Source organism: Ambystoma mexicanum, chromosome 7q (genome assembly GCF_040938575.1).
Source record: "Ambystoma mexicanum isolate Mex_15411 chromosome 7q, UKY_AmexF1_1, whole genome shotgun sequence".
NCBI classification, from domain to species: domain Eukaryota; kingdom Metazoa; phylum Chordata; class Amphibia; order Caudata; family Ambystomatidae; genus Ambystoma; species Ambystoma mexicanum.
Window position 1 is genome coordinate 446831586 of NC_090941.1, and position 15980 is coordinate 446847565.

Genomic DNA, 15980 nt, shown 5'->3' on the forward strand with positions numbered 1-15980 from the left:
ATCGAAACAGCAGAGCGAGAGTTGAGGGTAGCTAAATGCAGCGTGTTGCCATCTTTGAAAGTCTTCTAAGGAGGGCTACAGGGATGTGGTATGCCCGCTAGTGGTGGAGAAGGGGAAAGCAGAGAGAAAGAACAAGGAGTGGAGGAGGAAGGGAGGATGCTGATGAGAGACAGAAGATGCCTATCAAGATGGAGAACATTGGGCTGAGAGTCCTGTGGCATGACAGTGCCATTCTGATAGAAATTAATGATGCATCTAGAGGACGAGAAGCCTGTCAAAATTACTTCTCATCTGGTACCACCATTAATGGGTGACAAATAGAAAGGAGAGAGGGTATAGACCATATGAGGAGTCCATAGGTCAGGGGAAGGAGCGACAAAGTGGATGTCAGTGACAGCCTCCTGGAGGAAGCATTGACACAGGTGTTGGCAATGGGCAGGTCTGGATTGGAGACCAGGAGATTTCGTTTGAACATTTTCCTTCCAGGCTTCGAGAGAAAGGAAGGATAAGATATAGAGTAGCAGTTGGAATAGATGGGACATATGGAGAGCACCATGGGAAGCAGAGAGCAGAGAGATGGAGAGTGGGTGAGAGAGACATAGAACTGCACAAGCCACAGCAAACTCACCAGGCACCCTAGCAGTAGACAGCTGCAGACAAGGCAGGTGCAGAACATACTCTCTCTAGAATATTCAGGGCCACCACTGGCCAGTAGTCATCCCCTAATATAACTCAGATCTTGTGCATGCTGAACCTCTAACACAAGCTGCGGTTAACCTTGTCAGAGACAAAATTATAGCCCTCCATCAAATGACCCAACTCATTAAGTCTGAGCACTAACTTACAACCCCATGGAATAATTGCCCCCAAAAGGACACTACAGACAACAAAAGAAAAATCTAGCTGACACGCATGTTCTTGTAGACCCGGCATCCTAGCATGTTCCCAATTCAATGATCAAATGACGAGATGCAGACTACACACACATTTCACAAGTTTAGGCATAGTTTGTTAACCTGTTGTGTAACTTTTGTAAAGTCCATTAATATACTTCACACCTTTGTTTGCCTCTTTATTTGTACATGGCTTTTTTCATTCACACTGAATAATATACACTGCAATCTGCAGTTTTAAAGGCCATTCATAACAAGCCTGCACAATGGCAAACTACTACTAAGTCATATCATACTACAGTTGGTCTATGGATAGTGGAGAATGAGATTAACATCCATCTCCCCCATTCCAAACCTACCAATATATTGATACATAATAGCCAATAAGACCATAGCTAATCTGAAGGGTATCCAGTGATAAAGTTGACCGGGAAAAGGTCAACATGGGGTGACATTTTCACAAATATGTACTCCCATGAAATTCAAGCACTTTCCTCAAATATTCTTGGATTGAAGTTAGAATAGTAAGTAATACCCATCCTAGAATATGCAGGGGAAGGCTTGTAGAGGTGCAGGGAAAAGCATTTCCAACCTGGATACTTTTTCCAGGAGACATTTTCACATAGAACCCTCTAAAGGCCATCTGATTAGACTTCAAAGGGCTTAACCATTATATCAAAATAAAAAAATACATTCAGAACCGTCTTAAATCACAAATCCCAGACATTCCCTTAATCCAAGAAAACCATCTTAATATTGCAAGGGCATCCAAATTTAAGGGGGATTGGGTAACTACGGTTTAACACAGGTCACTGGATTAAAGGAAATGAATGTGGAGTCGTTATACTAACTAGGAAAAACATGCACTGTAACATTTGAAAACCCAGAACGATGGAGAAGGCAGAGTAATCCTTATCAATCTGAAGCTGAAGGACATCATGGTAGAGTTCAGATGCACCCAGAGGTGAAAAATGTGAATTTGTGTCTTCATTAACAGAAACATTTCAGAGATCCGGTGTGCACAGAATATGTTGAGAGTGGACTTGGAGTTATGGTCCTCAACCTATACAAAACTGGTAAATATGTTCTAACTCACAACAGGGAACAGGGCTTATTAAAAGACATACTGAGAGATAATCATCTCATAGACTCTTGGCATTCGCCCAATACATCAGGAAGAGACTTCACCTTCACATCCTCTGTAGATCGATCACTTTGAAGGCTACATTATTTTTAGCACTATACTCCCCTTGATCTTTTCAAATGGCATTCTAGTCATGGGTCCTTCAGGTCATACTGCACTGATGCTGGCTCTTGCTCTAAATATTCTCAGACTAATCAGAACAATATGGAGAATGAACATCAGTCTATTCCAGAACAAGTTTAAGAAGGACTTACCAAGAGATTCTCTGAAAGACTACTTAGATTTGAACTCAGGCTCAGTGAGACATACTTGCTCACTTTGGAGCTGGGAAAGTATAAATGTAGCACATTCTGATAAAAGATGTCTCTAAGGGAAAAAAAAGAAGTAAGACTCACGTACAACTCTGAAAAATGGAAAATACATCTTTGAACCAATCACACACCAGGGTTTCCTGCAAAACCACACCTAATCTGCAAAAACAAATTCAAACTAAATGATACCCATACCAAATCTGCTAAATGCGCTGTCTAATACAAGGGCTCATTATGAGTTTGGCAGTATATGGTAAAAGTGGCGATAACAGAATTACTGCCACTTTTACTGTCCCACCAAATCATGAGTCAGTGGTAAAACTGTCATTGGTAGTACAGTTAGCAGAATATCTGCTGACAGTATTACTGACAATGGTATTACCAGTGAGATCCCGATACAGTATTATTGTCGGATTACAGTTTGGGATAGGGCACTACTACCGTCAATATTGGGTGATAATACAGACAAGAACACAGTGCAGTTACCACACCTAAAAAGTGGAGGTAAATGCATACAGGTGATGGAAACAAGTCACAGGCGCACCCAGGCCACTCATGAGGAGCACATAAGGCACATGCCTTCCCCAAACGCACTTTCCACCCCCATGTTGCCAATGGCTGTTGTGGATTTGGACATTGAGCTGCTACTGCTCTGCATTGAGCTGCAGAGGCTGGAAGAGCAGTACAGTGTCCAGGGATCAGAGAGGAGGAGGAGGAGGAAATGACATGTAGGTTGGCAGCCCATACCCTGAGTCAGGTCCACACAATTGAATCTTGACTGACAACCAGCAAATCACCTTGTACGGATGAACAGGCAGACCGTACATGAGTGGCTCACCTTAATCTAGAATGAAATTGAAAGCACAATCAACATCAGTACAGACTTACCCCCGGTGTGAAGCTTTTGTCGGCCCTGCTTTTCTTTGGAACTGGCACCTTCCAGCACAATATGAGCATGCTGCATGGCATGTCCCAGCCCATATTTTCCAACATGCTTGTGCAGGTGCTGAAAGCACTTCTGCACCATGTCTCCTGACACATCTGCCACCTCCCTTCCCACCACCAGTGCACAGGAGAAGGCCATGATGGCATTTTCTTTTTACAGTAGCCCACATGCCCAACGTGATTGCTGCTCTGGATTGTACCTATATGCCCTTGCATTTATTCATTTATTGTTTTTTAGTTAGGCGCTTACACAATAAGAAGGATATGGAGGGAGTAAGGGTGGGAAATACATTAAAAGCACAATATTTAAGAGCAGAGGGGAGAAAAAAGTAGAAGGTACAAACCTATAATTCCTTGTGAGTATTCAGAACGTGCAATTGCAGCAAGGAAGAGGGAAGAGGAGGTAATTGCTGGGGAGTCTGAGCTCATGGGTGAGCCACAGATGAAGTGCTAGGAATGTTGAGTCCTACACGGACAGAGGCCATGGGAGGTATAAGTGAGAACCTCCGTGGTGGAGGGTTTGCAGCTGCAAGTGCTGTGGATAGACAGGAGCTGGGCAGAATTGGTGTGGGAGGTCAGGGCCCGAGGAGGCATAAGGGCCCAGGACACTGACCACAGCAACTGTGGGATTAGCAGAGGCGAGAAGAAGGGAAAGAGGAGGAAAAGAGGAAAGTCTTAAGGAGCTTCCCGAATTTGAGAAGATCCGGCCCCAGGCACAAAGGGAGGGGGAGGCTATTCCACAGGAGGGAGCTCAGGGAGGAAAGTGAACGACCACCTACACTCTGTTTAGCAAAATACTTTAAACACAAAGGCCCTCATTACAAGTCAGGCGTTAAGGGTTTAACGGTGCCGTCGGCGCCGTTAACCCTTAACGCCTGATTCACAATTTAACACCTGCTTTTTGCAGGCGTTAATGTCCAAGGTGCTAAGTGACCTTGGTGCTAATTACGGCACCGTAATTTACGGTGCCGTAATTAGCGCCTTCACCATCCCCATTATGCCCTATGGGGCAAAAATGGGAATGGGGAAGGGCAAATGGTGAATGGGGAATTACCGCCCCACTCACCTTGGAATGGGGTGGTAATTCCACCATCCACCATGGCGGAATCCGGCATGGACCATGGTGCTAATAGCACCATGGTCCACCGACTGACTTGTAATGAGGGCCAAAGAGTTGGTGCCAGAGGAATGTAGTGGTCTAGATGGAGAGTATTTAGAGGGACAAAGTTGAAGATAGTGTGGTCCCTACGCCCAGACAGCCTTGTGGATGATGCAGAGGGATTTGAACTTAATCTGTGCTGCGGCCGGGAGCCAGTGAATGGTTTTTAGTGCAGGAGAGATGCAGTCCCTGGACTTAAGTCCAAGGATAAGTCTTGCTGCCCTATTCAGGATTAGCTGGAGAGGTCACAAAGTGGAAAATTGAAGATTTAGGTGGAGGCTATTGCAGTGGTCAAGCCTAGAGAGAACCTTGGCTTTGGTCACATTGAGCCTCTGAGTGCAAGTGAGAATAGATAGCATTCCTTTGAAAAGGAAGAGCAGAAAGTGGGACTTCTTGGCAATGTCCTGAGTGTGAGGGAGTGTCGGGCTGGTTCTCCCGGGGCCGGCAGAGCCGTCCGCGGACCGCCGGGGTGGCGAGTTCCCAACTCCTCCCCTGTCCCCAAAAGGAGTATGAGACACACACAAGAAGCAAGGTGAGTACTGCTATTTATTATAATAACTGCAGGGATGGGTCTTGGCTCGTATGCATCTGATGAGACTCTCGTTGTTAGTGGGGCTCGCAGGCCCTTTTTACAGCAGTATGACGCGCTACTCATGTCACCTAGGAAAAGTCGTCACAAAACCTATCGCCACTCTGGATTGGGTCCCCGAATGGTAGGGTTAGTATATGTCCCCTATGGGAAGAAATGTTAGTGGATAAGGATGGGTCAGGTGGTACACTTGGGCTGTCCCTAACAGTTGTTACTTTAGAATTGTTACAGGTGGCCCCTTGGTGATTGGCTAAGAGTACTTGCGTCAGTAATAAGCCCCCCTGTATTCTGATTGGTTCTCCCGTGAGCCCCCAAGCCTGGGACCATCGTCGTTCCCAGCTTGCGGTGTACCTGTCATTAGCAACAATGTGCAACTATGTGTTTGTGCGGACAATGGACAGGTCAGCTCATGGGCTTGTGAGCGGGTCTTTCCCATCGCTGTAGGTGTCCATCTTGCCACTTCATTGTTGCAACCTGTGTCCCAAACGTGGGACCTTGGCAACTGTCTGTCTCGTGAGCTTGGCACCTTGTCAGTTCGGCCTGGTCACGTGTGGAGAGACCGTAGCTGGAGCAGAATTATGAGCATTAGTTTTTGTATTTCGTCTCTGAGGGCTTGGCACTTACAGGTCTAACCTTGGCGCAGGGCTCAGGCCATGCGAGTTGCAACATTGTGGCCTTGGCTGTGAGCTCTCGTTGGAGGCTCGTTCTGCATGGTCAGCACTTGTACTCTTGTCGCTGAGAGGATTTTCATGGCAAGGCACCTGTCTGGGGACTCTTGCTTGCGGCCTACTAGGGCCTAGTTCATGGGTGGCGGTACATAATCCATAGTATGGAGGTCGCGGGGCAACAGTGTGTCACAAGCAGCACTAGATATACATGTTGGTGTCGTCATAGGGATGGGTGGCGGGCAGCAAGCATGTACACAAGCTCTTCATGCGTCTTGCGTTTCTGCGTAGCTGTAGAAGGCCTATGTAAAAATAACAACGATGCACGTCAGTGGGTCTATCAGTCCCCTACATCACAGCACGGAATATGTTCTTCGTGTAGGTTGGTGTGTGAGTGACCAGTGTGCATGGTGGCACGTGTGTTCTTGTCTGTTGGCTATGTCGTCATGGCATCTCTAATGATGTGAATACTTATGGCTGTTGTTCTAGTAGAGCTGGTCCATGTTGTAGGCATCAGCTTGAGCCTGTCGCGCTCGTGGACACACTCCTCTAATGTTTAGGTTTCTGAACCAGGGTATTTTGTCATCGGGTAGGTAAATGAACTTCTCTCGTGGGGGGTGTCTGGGTCGTGATCCCCTGGGTCATGGTCTGGAGGAGATTGGGGGGAGGGTGTTATCCCATTCTCCTACTTCAGCCCCCCCTCTGGTTGACTCGTCGACCACAAAATCATCCTTTCCTTTATCTCCTTTTACTCTCTATACTTTTGTTATTCCAGCCAGGTAGCCATAGTGGTTTACATGATCTTCAAATGACCATTACATATAAACACAGCCGCCAACTGGTTTGTAATAGACCCATCCTCCAATATAGCTCCTCGGGTTCCTTGGGTTCTCCACTTTCACAGATGGTGGGTCTATGTGAGTGTCCAATATTTGCTTGCGCAGTCTCTCACGTTCCTGTATAATCATGTCTGTGTGCTTGTCAACTTCAGCTGGTAGTAAGGCATGCATGCCGACCATCTCCATCATTTTGTTCGTTGTACGTGCATTTCTAGCTTTCCAGAACTTTATTACGATCAACGCAGCTGTTGCCAGTATTATGCATCCTACTAGTAGCTTCAGCCCATCTGACAGCTATGAAGTCATCCATGACCATAGAAATGAAAACCAGCTGCCATCTTTCTTTACTCCTTTACTTTCTTCCACCATTTTGGAGTGCATCAGGGTGAGTTGTGATACTGCTTCAGTAAGTGTTCCATTGTCTGCGTCATTAGCAGAGAAGAATGTGCAACATGATTGTCCTATTTTTGCACAAACTCCTCCTTCCATCACCGTGAGAAGGTCTAGCAGATACCTGTTTTGTAGTGCTACCATTCTACCTGCTCTCAGTTCTTCTTTTATCACGTTGAATCCATTGACAGTCAAATTTATTGTCATCATCAGCTCCCATCTGATGATCTGTAACCATATTTTATTTGCATATGCTTGCAGTCCTGGGTGTATTATGGATGAGAAGAACATTGCTGCTCTGCTAAATAGCCTGTGTTCTGGTGGGATAGAGGTGAGAGCTGTTTCCGATCTTCCCCACAGGTAGTTTCCTGTCAGTGGTTCACCTTGTCTTTTCACTCTTGGCAAAACGTTATTGTTGTTTTTGTCGCCTTCTTCTGATTGTACAGATCTTTTCCTCCTTTTGTTCCCTTCGTCCATCTGGGGGAAGTTGGCCATGTTGACATGTTTCTGAGGCACAACCAGGGATGGCACATTGATGTGCAACACAGTGCATATTCCATTCCATTTGGCAATCTCTTCTTTTAGCAGGCCGTTCAGGCGTTCATAAATACCATTAGCCTGTGGGTGGTATGCACATGCAAACTTGTGCTTTATGCCAAGCATTGCAGTTATGTGCTCGAACATTTCATTAGGAAAGTGTGGGCCATTGTCTGACCTCAGCACTTCGCAAACTCCCCACCATGGGAAGACCTCTCTCACCAAAAATCTAGCTGCTCTGAATGTGTCCGCATGAGAGCAGGGTCCAGCCTCAATCCACCTTGAAAATGGGCACACCACTGCGATCATGTATCTTTGTCCTTGACATATGTTGACCATGTCAACGTAGTCAATGTGTAAGTGCAGGAAGGGTCCTTCTGGCCGGGGAATAGTACCTTTTATCACTTGCAACATGTGACCGGCTGTTAACTGTTGGCATGTTAGGCAATTGCTGATAAATGTTGCAACATGTGAATTTAGCTTGGGACAGAACTAGCGTCCACCAGCGTGACTTTATTCGTGCTGCAATCACTTCCTTCCCTGTGTGTGCTGGATGGTGTAGCAGAGCTAGGGCTGTTTTCAACAGAGCTAGGGGCATCACTAACTTTCCTGTATTACTCTGACGCCACAATGCATCAGTGGCAGACATTGTGCATCCCTGTTTTACCCATAGCTCTTTTCCTGCCATAGGTGCTGCTGCCTGTAATTCTAGTATCTGCATCTCAGGGATGTGTGTGTAACCATCCTTCATCAACATTTGTCTCGCTCCCACTCTCCCCCTATCTTTTCCTTTTTCTGGGGGGGTCCAAATTTCTCCAAAATATGCAGCATGCTTAGCATGTGCGTCTGCTGTTTCATTACCTTTTGAGGTAGGGTCATCCCCGTTGGTGTGGGCCTGCCACTTTACCAGGGCTATCTCTTTCGGGTCATCAATTACTTCAATTAGTACTGCAAGTAGTAGGGCATGTTGTACTGGTGTACCATCTGCTCTTCTGAACCCTCTCCCTTGCCATTTTATTAATCCTGAGTGGACTGTTGTAGTGACATATGCAGAATATATCGTTACTCTTTTATCAATGCTCTCTTTCTGTGCCAAAATTAGGGCCACCAGCTCTGCGGCTTGGGCCGAGTAATGTTGTGGTAGTTGAACACATTTTACTGGCACATACATCCAGTCTTCTGTCAACTTAACCACTGCTGCTCCTGTCCTTTTAACACCGTTGCTTTGGTCCATCGTTGATGACCCATCAATGTACATTATGTCTTCCCCTGCTAGCGCATTTTTCTCAACTTTTCTTGTGCTGGAGTAAAGTTCAATGGCTTGTGTGCAGTTGTGAGCATAGACACCATCCTCAACTACCTCAGCTATAAATCTTGCTGTGTTTCCATTGCTGCACCTTACAATCGTCAACTCTGGCCTGGAGAGAATAATTTCATAACCTGATGCTCTCTGGGTGGTGAGTGTAGATTTAGGCTTGTTCAAGATGGCAAAGAGGGCATGTTCAATGAATAGGGTGGTGGGGCACCCCATTGTTATTGATGAAGATTTTTCCACCGCTAAAGCTGCAGCGGGCAGGCTCTGTTCGCAAGGGAAGTGACCTAACATTACAGGGTCTAAGTGTCCGCTGTAGAAAGCCACAGGCTTGTGTCCCATGCTTGTATTCTGTGTCAGCACTGCCTTCCTTACTGCTGAGTCGCAATGTGAAAAAATGAAGAATTGGTGTTCATAGTTTGGAGTGGCTAACACAGGTGCTGTAGACATGGCATGTTTCAATTCATCGAACGCCTCTTTCATTTCTCTTGTCCACCCCAACTTTCTGTCCCCTTTTCGTGCTTCTCTGAGAGCTTCGAGCAGGGGTCCTATGTATGAACTGTAGTCATAAACCCATGCCCTGCAGTAGTTGCATAGGCCCAGAAATTGCTGTAGCTCTCTCACTGTCTGTGGTTGTGGTGCGTTGGTTATGGCTTGTGCTCTTTGTGGTGCAATGTTCCTTCCATGCTGAGAGAGAAGTTGGCCAATGTAGAGTACCTGTTCCTGACAGTACTGTAACTTTTCTTTGTCCACCTTGTACCCCTTCTCAGCTAACACTATGAGCATCTTTACTGAGTCCTTTCTACATCTTTCTTCAGTGCTGCTGCAAATGATGATGTCATCAACGTATTGCAGCACTGTGCTCTCCATCTCAATGTTTCCCAAATCCATCTGTATTACTCTGTTGAAGATAGATGGTGACTCACAGTACCCTTGAGGCAACCTTGTATGTTTCCATTTTGTGTTCCTAATGTGAAACTTGTCAAGTCTTGTGAATCTTGGTGCAGAGGTATCGAGAAAAATGCATTTTTGAGGTCAATCACGGTAAACCGTGATGCCTCTGCTGGTATTCCACATAGTATGGTGGCTGGATTTGCTGCTATGGGGTACTCTGCCTCTACAATGTAATTCAAGGGACTAAGGTCCTGGATGAAACTCCAAGACCCTCCTTTCGCTTTGCGCACTGGGTACACAGCCGTTTTGCATGGTGATTCTGATGGTACTAATATGCCATTGTTTATCAGGGCTGTTATTGTTTCATATATGCCCTCATCTGCCTCTTTTGATAGTGGGTCCTGTTTCACCCTGGGTAATATTGCTCCCTTTTTCAGTTTAATTTCACTCCTCCAATGCTCTTTATGCAGCCAACGTCATATGGACTGGTGGTCCACAGGGATGCTGGTGCTGCTGCCAAGTCTTCCTCATAAAATGGTACTGGAGTAGAGGCAGGTGCCTCTAGTGCCATTGCCATTTTTAGTGCCACTTGTTTGTATGTCACTCTCAGCCAGATGTCAACACTCATCATAAACACCACTTCTCCTTCTCCTTTATTTTCTGAGAAGAGCTCCTCATCAGATACCTGTGTGAGCCTGCACCCCAATAGCCAGTGCTATTTCTGCTCTCCAAGCCCTCCCCTCCCTGTCTTGGGCATGTACTGCGATGTAATCTGCAGTTGCCATGATGCTCTCGATGCTCACTGAAATTACCTTCCCCTCTGGTTCATTTGCTGGGGTCTATGCTCTGAACAAGTAAGCTGCTGGCCTTCTCCAAATCTTGCCCTCAATTCCAGGCATCCATGCAAATGCCATGTCCGTTCCATATTGGAACATCTCTCGATCTACAGGCTCAGCCTGAGCTACTGTTCGGCCACAGTAAGCTTGCAGTATTTGTCGTGCTGTGAGCATGTTTATTCCTGGTGTGGAACAAATAATGCCGTTCTCCGTGAAGGAGATTGTCATATTTAATCTGCTCATTATGTCCCTCCCGAGTATGTTTACTGGTCACTGCTTCAAATACAGAAGTGGAAGAGACATGTCATGATCGCCTATAGATAAGGAGATGTTATCAGTAAAGGGAACCAACCCTCGAGCCCCAGAGAATCCTTGAGTGTGCATGGCTTCGCCTGACAATTTGAACTTCCCTTTCCTTATGCAAGACCTAGTGACCCCAGTGTCAACTAAAAAGGAACATTTTTTGTCACCTATCGCCACCTCTATGTGTGGTTCCGCCGCAGTGATAGGTGTAACCGATAGGATGGGACACATCAAAGACATCTGTGGGATGTCCTATTGTGGGTATAGTGACTGACCACTCCCTGTGTAAGGGTTGTGGCCCAATATTGTCACCTTCCCCAACTGTGTATGCTGTACTTGTTCATTAGTTGTTGATACTGCATTGTCTTGTACTTGTGTGAGCTGTTGTACCGGTAGCACTTGATGGTGTAGTGTTGCTATTGTCTGCTGCTGTTGTGATGTGTTTGTTTGTACCTGTTGCTGTGGTGGTGTGTATGTTTGCACCTGTTGCTGTGGTGGTGTGTATGTTTGTACCTGTTGCTGTGGTGGTGGGTGTGGTAGTTGCGCTTGTTGTTGTGGTAGGCATTGTTGTATACCCTGTTGTTGTTGAACCTGCTGTTCTCCAGTGTGGTCTTGTTCCCCCCATGCTGGTTGGGTAGGCCTCATCCTGCACATGCGTGACATGTGCTCTACCATCCCACGGATCCAACATATTGGTGGTTCTCTGGCCTGCCATGGGAAACCCCCAGCGCTGTCTTGGTATCCTTGCTGTTTGTTTTGGTAGTAGCCCCTGAACCCTCCTTGTTGTTGTGTCTGTTGGCCATAGCCCCTCCCTCTCATCACACCTCCCCTCCCCCTGTAGTTGTTAGAGTATCCATTTCCCATTTGCATGTATCCTCCTACTGTGTATGCCGTGTATGGTGGGGGCGGGGGCATCTGCTGTGTTATTGCTTGTGTTGGCTGTTGTAGTTGTGCTACATGTTGTTGTGTTGTGTCTTGTGCGTCCATGACCTGTGTGGGGGCGGGTGTTGTTATTAGTGCTCCTTCCATGGCATATTTGGATAACTTCCTATCTTCCTCCTTTTGTTTCATCTTTTCCTGCCATAGCCTGCAGTGGTGTACTATAGTCCGTTGTATTTCCAGCCAAGATTTAACTTTCATACCCACTATTTTCTTCAGCTGTCTTTGTACTTGTTCCGGGAGCCCTTATATTAGTATATGGTAGAAAATTGCAAGTGTTTTATCCCACGGTTCCTGCATTTCCAAGCGCCACTTCTACTGAATCTCCTGGATGTAATCAACAGGATCTTCATTCTCACGCATCTTGCTTGACGTTATTGCTCCTATGTCTGATGTGTCTGGGTACTGAACCCTTAAAGCCTGCCACAGCGCATGTCTGCAATTTACAAATGGCGCTCCATCATGTGACGTATCTGTAACTGTGACCCCTGGGAAGCCTGCCCTTTTCCATATGTCATCTGCAGCATCCCCCAGTATTGATATTAAGAGCCCCTTCACGTCCCCCACCGCAAGTTTTTGTCCCGCCGTGTGTTTTTCCATCTCATATATCCATTTCCCTGCTCCTCCACTTAGCGATGGGAGTCTGCACATAATATTCTCTTTATCGGCATGCTTCCAGGGGACATATTGTGGTCTGGCCCCTCCCCTTTCCAGAAGTGGCATTAGATTGTACCCGCTCATTTCCCACCGTGCCCGTGGGGTAATGTTGGTGTATTCCTCCTCCTCCTCTGTGTCAGGTAATTCTTGAATCATATCAATAGTATAGTTGTCTGTTTTTTCATCCCCTCCATCCTTCCACCCTCTCCTGTTACCCTCTTCTTTTACCATGGGTGTGCTTGCCCGTTCTTCCTGCCTGCGTCCTTGGAGGTCTCTAAGTCTGTCGACATATGGGGAGTGTGCAGGTGTGTGTCAGTGGGCGTGGTGCTAGAGGTCGTGTTGTTAGAGTGTGTGGCATCTGTACTACTGTCGGTGGTACGAGTTGTGACGCTCTACTTGCTACCTCCTTTACCTTCTCCTTACCTTTCGTATCTTCCTCCCTCCTTCCGCACGACCATGGTGACACGTGGTTGGTGCGTGTGATGTACAGTTTCTCTACACTTTCCCCATTGCCATCTCCTCCACTTTTCCCTAAACATTCTTCCTCCTCGCTACAAAATCCATCAGGAAAAGATAATCCCCAGTTTGTGCGTTTTCCACCCACTGTCACCATTTTTAGATCTATTAAGTCTGTTTCCTTGTGCTGTTCTCCTTTAACAGCTGCCCCTTGTGTTGATGTTGAGGCCTCCTCCAAATCCTGGCGTGTGTATGTTCTTACACTGTGCTCCGCCCGTCTATCTCCATTCTCCTCATCCTTTTTCCCTATTATTTCACCACCTATTTCCTCTCTTTTCCCTTTTAGTTCTTCCAACACCTCCGCACTTACCTTCGCTAATATCCTCTCTTCTTCTTCTCTCCTTTCCCATTTTGCTCGTTCCCTTTTTAGTATGCTCTCTATTACTTTACCTTCTTCATATTTCCTGGATCTTTCAGATAGTATTTTATTTTTCCACAGTTCCATTTCCCTTTCTTTCTCTTCTTCCCTCCTTTTCATGTCTCGTTGCTCTGCCCGTGACACCCTTTCTGCTATTGTCTTCATCCGGTCTGCTTCCTTCTTCCTTTCTTCCATTCGTTCCTTCATCCTCTCCTGCTCGTCCCTATTCTCCTTTCTCTCCTTCTTTCTGCCTCGTGTCTCTTGCTCAAACTGTCTAATCAGTGAACTTAGTGCATCTCTTAATTCGGCCAACCTCTCCTCCAACATTTTTTCCTCTGCCTGTGACAGTTGACCTTCTCTTGTCTTACTCACCTCTGTCCCTGTCTGTGTGTCACCCATTTCATCCTTTGCCGTCCTTCTCACTATGTCCTCTTCTTCCCCTGTAAGTGTCCCTTAGAGTTTCAGGAGCACCTGTGAAGCTACCCATTTGTCTGGTCCTATGGTTGCGATGTTTTCCCCAACTTCCTTCACCCTCTTTGTTCCTGCCTATGTGTAATTTAAGTTTGTCATGCTGGTCACCTCCTCCCCCCTCTGGTAGCTATCCGTAGGGGCATATGGTGGAGGGCTGTATGCGGGGTTGGAGTACCCCTCGGCAGCCGTCAGTTGTTGTTTATTAGCTTCTCTTAATTCCGTTACTGGGTACAACCCCCTTCTTCCTTCTTCACTACCTTTTCCAGAGGCATATCGTCTGTCCCTTCCTTCTTCACCTTCTATTCTGATACCTTACCCGATCCTTCCTTCTCCTTCTTCCTCTCGTCTGCGCATAGTGCGTTGCCACTCGCCATGCCCGTGCTCTCTTCGTTGTCTTTTTCTTGCTTCACTCCCTTCATTTCCTCACTCTTTTTCTCCTCTGTTGCCCCTTCCATAGTGAACATTCCCATTGCCCCTGGCCTAGCTCCTTGGAACATCTTCCATAAGTTGAACACTTCTATATGGTGAGCTAATTTCTTTCCCTTGTACATGTTGTGTATATATGTCAATAGCGAGTTTTGTGTGTATGAGTCAAAACTACCGTTAGGCGGCCATGGTGTCAGTATTTTGTTGTCTGTTCCTTGTGTCCAGTCTATACTCTACTTTATAATTTTCTCATTATATGGTGATAGTGATGTACAAATGTGTTGGAGGGGTGTAGTTAGATCGTTTCCCCTCACCCCAGACCCCGACCCGTAATATATGACCATGTTACAGCTTTGATTCCACAATATCAACATTCATTACCTGGCACCGTAAAACTGGGGACTTCCGACTGTACGCTGAAAGGTAATACAATCGCAATATATACAGTTTTCTTCCTTTATTGTTTGTCCCCCTTGATGCTACCAGTGTGGCGCACGGAGCTCCCTGTGGCTGCGTGCCCTGTGTGGTGTGCTTTTACAGCCGCCCCACCTTCCTTTCTTGTTCAAACTTCTCCCTCCCCTTTTCCAACCCCCTTGTTGAGCGTGACCGGCGTTCTCCGTGCGCGGCCCTCTCACTTTTTCTATCCCGCCCTTCCCTTTTCCTATCCCCCAGACACTCCTAGATCAACCCGAGATGGTTGTGGTGTCCTATACACGCCCTACGGGTAACGTCACCACCTTCTGTAGACTAATACCGATGAGCAAATTTTTGACATGAGATCAGAGCGCGCACAATATACTTAAACCCCTCTTATCTTCTTTAACCCCACAGCTGTCTTCCCACAATACCAATAGTGGAGAATGCAACAATCAATTAACTCATTTCAATCGGACTGCGCACGCTGCGTCGCCTCGTGTGTGATACGCCCCTTATCCAGAGGAACTTAACCAGCCAATTGTCTTCCGTACTTGGGACCAGAACAAGTTACCTCCTGCGGGAAAACGTCATCTACCTAACGAGCTTCAACACTCAATCGGTAGGGATCCTCGTCTATTCATTGATCAAAAACGTCAATCAGTGCCTTCGAACAACCACATGTGGTACCTTTTGGCTCCACCTGCCTTGCTCTGTGACGCGGTAGAAGATGGCCCTCGTGCCTGTCCCGCTACCACTCACTCGTCTGTCAACACTTATTAATCAAATCTTTAGCAGCACACTGTAAACACCTCCCGCCACCCTTACTACAATTCCTCCCCCCACCCGCACAATATTACATTGCTTGTTGGGTGTGCTATACTAACCAAGTCCTCTTGAGGTGGGGCTGCTCGACTGCGTACACCCCTCCAAAGCGGCTTGCCACCTCCCCTCGCCTGGACCACATCTGGACACACGCCAACCGTGGGCGGGATACTTCTCAATCGGCTGCCGAGGGCCAATATCCGGATTGCTCTGTCCGTTCTTCTCGCAGTTCCACGATGGTCCTGTAGTCCTCAAAAGGGAGCAACGGCAGAGGGGGTCACGCTGCCGGGTCGCCTCGCCGCAAGGGGCCTTGGACTTGTGCTGCCAGGCCAACGGACATCAAAAGATCTCAGCAGTGCCTCCAACTTGTCGGGGTGGTTCTCCTGGGGCCGTCCGCGGACCTCCGGGCTGGGGAGGCCCCAACTCCTCCCGTGTCCCCAAAAGGAGTATGAGACTCAAACAAGAAGCAAGGTGAGTACTGCTGTTTATTATAATAACAGCAGGCATGCGTCTCGGCTCATATGCATCCGATGAGACTCTCGTTGTTAGTGGGGCTC